This window comes from Schistocerca nitens, chromosome 1 (assembly GCF_023898315.1).
Source record: "Schistocerca nitens isolate TAMUIC-IGC-003100 chromosome 1, iqSchNite1.1, whole genome shotgun sequence".
In the NCBI taxonomy this organism is placed as follows: domain Eukaryota; kingdom Metazoa; phylum Arthropoda; class Insecta; order Orthoptera; family Acrididae; genus Schistocerca; species Schistocerca nitens.
The window spans coordinates 1,221,335,236-1,221,338,889 of NC_064614.1; positions in this window are offsets into that span (position 1 = coordinate 1,221,335,236).

Here is a 3,654-nt window from a genome sequence, read left to right on the forward strand (position 1 = left end):
TTCTGCATTTGTAGGAGTACAACACAGGGGCAGTCCATCCTGAGCCAGTGGAAGTCTACAGTAGAATGCATCAAACACAGTGATTAGCTGGCACAAGTGCTTCCAGTACTGTGAAGAAGTCTGAATGAAAAATAAGAGTGACAGCTCATCTCTTTGGGAACAACTGGGAATCACTAGAGAATTCAAACCTTGGTGTATAGAGACCAGGTTTTCTTAATCGAGGCAGTAGCAGAAAATGTAAACATAAGTCATGGAACAGTTTTCAAAATATTACGCAAAACTTTGAATATGACAGCTCGCAGTCCACTGAGTTTTGTGACAGATCACACCCATTGAAAAATCTGCTGAACCAAGGCAGCAGCAGCTGTTGCAACTGCGTCAGGTCAATTCAGATGAGTTCTTTAGCTGCCAATTCTTCATGGGTAAGAGCTGGTTTAGGAGTCCCACCTTTGATTTGATTGGTAATCAAAAGTCTTCACTCACAAGTTCAAACCATGCTACTGCTTAAATTTTGAACAAAAATTATCAGCAATGATGATTGAAGACTTCTGGCATGAGAGTCACCCTGTACTGCCAATGGCCTTCTCAAAAGTGGCAGAGATGTGGACAGAAGTTCAGCGCACTCTCTTACCCATAGGGTGGGAAACTGTCCCAAAGAGGTGAAAGAATCAGCAATGATCAACAACATGATGATGCAGAAGGGAATGGAAACCACCGCATTAAAGACACACAATGTGTGTCAACTGGATGTGTGGCTTGTAATTGAAAAAAAAAAAAAAAGGTCTTGATGATCTCGCCAGTGGCAAAAGATTCCCAACTAATCCCTCATTCAGATCTCTGAGTGGGGACTGTCAAGAGGGAGGTGACTGAAGAAAAAGACTGAATAACCAACGAAAGGATAATATTCAAAAAGATGTGGCATGGAATGTCAGATGTTTTAACATGGTAGGGAAGCTAGAAAATGAAAATAGGGGAAATGCTAATGCTCGTTTGAGATACAGTGGGTGTTAATGAAGTGAAATGGAAAGAGAAAAAGTATTTCTGGTCAGACAAGCATAGGGCAATAACAAGAGCAGAATATTGTATAACAGAAATAGAATTTATTATGAATAGGAAGGTAGGACAGAGAGTGAGTTACTGTGAACATTCATGTTTCATCATGAGGCAAAATCTTCTTTCTTCATTCTTCAAGTAATTTTGGGTATAAGGAGTAAAACACAAGCAGTGTCATTATCGAAAAAGTATTGTCTTGTAATTATTGGTTAATAGTTGTATGGTCCTGTGGGGACCATTGTTGTGTGAAAGAGTGGAAACGTTGTTTAACTTTGTGTGGAGGACACATGGTGTTGACTATACAACCATTTTTAAATAGTACATAAAATTCTTTACAATTCTGGAGATATTGAGTTGTATGTTCTCTAGCAAATTCAGGAGATATTCAGTTGTATGTTCTCTAGCAAATGAGTCTCTCAGTGTTAAACAGCAGTTATCTCTGTTTCAGAGGACATCTTTCCAGTATGTATTGTGCACGATGATGATTTTCTGGTGCTCTTGTGGACTGACATAATTAATAATCACATTTTCAGATGTATCAGTTATTCTGCTTTCTTTTCCATTAATTCAGTAACATTCGCAAGAAATATGTATCTTTTCCACTAAATTATTAAATTCATTTTTATATTTAATGCACATTGCAACTGTGGCAGTGATATTTTTCATGTCTGGTGCAAAGTGATATCAAAAGTGTGCGAGAGTTTTTTTTTGGTCATGTGTTGTTTTTTATCTTTGCCGTAACACCTTAGAGTCTCCTAGTTTTTGTTAGTTCTCTTTTGTTTTTTCAGTTTCTTCTCATTGTGAGTTTTTGCGAATAAATATTTTTTCATTAACTCATTTTACCAGGTGGCTATGCAATTATTTGTTGTAGGGAAGTCGCCTACATAATTTGATCTGACTCCAGATCAGAAGGTTGCGTGTTCATATCACGTTGGGGTTACCAATTATGTAGGCGACTTGCCTACAACAAAAAACTGCATAGACGTCTGGTATAATGAGTTAATGAAAAAATATTTATTCTCAGAAACTCACAATGAAAAGAAACTAAAAAACAAAAGAGAAGTAACAAAAACTACAAGACTCTAAGGCCTTGTGGCAAAAGTTAAAAAAACACATCACAAAAAAAAAAACAAAAAAAAAAAAAAAACTCTCGCACACTTTTGATATCACTTTGCACCAGACATGAAAAATATCACTGCCACACAACTCTCAGTTTCCATGTCTCTGAACTTTTACTCATGTTTGTTCATACGGAAAACACATCATATGTGTACATAATATTTACATGTTGTTGTTGTTGTGGTCTTCAGTCCTGAGACTGGTTTGATGCAGCTCTCCATGCTACTCTATCCTGTGCAAGCTTCTTCATCTCCCAGTACCTACTGCAACCTACATCCTTCTGAATCTGCTTAGTGTATCCATCTCTTGGTCTCCCTCTACGATTTTTACCCTCCACGCTGCCCTCCAATGCTAAATTTGTGATCCCTTGATGCCTCAAAACATGTCCTACCAACTGATCCCTTCTTCTAGTCAAGTTGTGCCACAAACTTCTCTTCTCCCCAATCCTATTCAATACCTCCTCATTAGTTACGTGATCTACCCACCTTATCTTCAGCATTCTTCTGTAGCACCACATTTCGAAAGCTTCTATTCTCTTCTTGTCCATACTAGTTATCGTCCATGTTTCACTTCCATACATGGCTACACTCCATACAAATACTTTCAGAAACGACTTCCTGACACTTAAATCTATACTCGATGTTAACAAATTTCTCTTCTTCAGAAACGATTTCCTTGCCATTGCCAGTCTACATTTTATATCCTCTCTACTTCGACCATCATCAGTTATTTTACTCCCTAAATAGCAAAACTCCTTTACTACTTTAAGTGTCTCATTTCCTAATCTAATGCCCTCAGCATCACCCGATTTAAATTGACTACATTCCATTATCCTCGTTTTACTATTGTTGATGTTCATCTTATATCCTCCTTTCAAGACACTGTCCATTCCGTTCAACTGCTCTTCCAAGTCCTTTGCTGTCTCTGACAGAATTACAATGTCATCGGCGAACCTCAAAGTTTTTACTTCTTCTCCATGAATTTTAATACCTACTCCGAATTTTTCTTTTGTTTCCTTTACTGCTTGCTCAATATACAGATTGAATAACTTTGGGGAGAGGCTACAACCCTGTCTCACTCCTTTTCCAACCACTGCTTCCCTTTCATGCCCCTCGACTCTTGTAACTGCCATCTGGTTTCTGTACAAATTGTAAATAGCCTTTCGCTCCCTGTATTTTATCCCTGCCACCTTCAGAATTTGAAAGAGAGTATTCCAGTTAACGTTGTCAAAAGCTTTCTCTAAGTCTACAAATGCTAGAAACGTAGGTTTGCCTTTTCTTAATCTTTCTTCTAAGATAAGTCGTAAGGTTAGTATTGCCTCACGTGTTCCAACATTTCTACGGAATCCAAACTGATCTTCCCCGAGGTCCGCTGCTACCAGTTTTTCCATTCGTCTGTAAAGAATTCGCGTTAGTATTTTGCAGCTGTGACTTATTAAACTGATAGTTCGGTAATTTTCACATCTATCAACACCTGCATTCT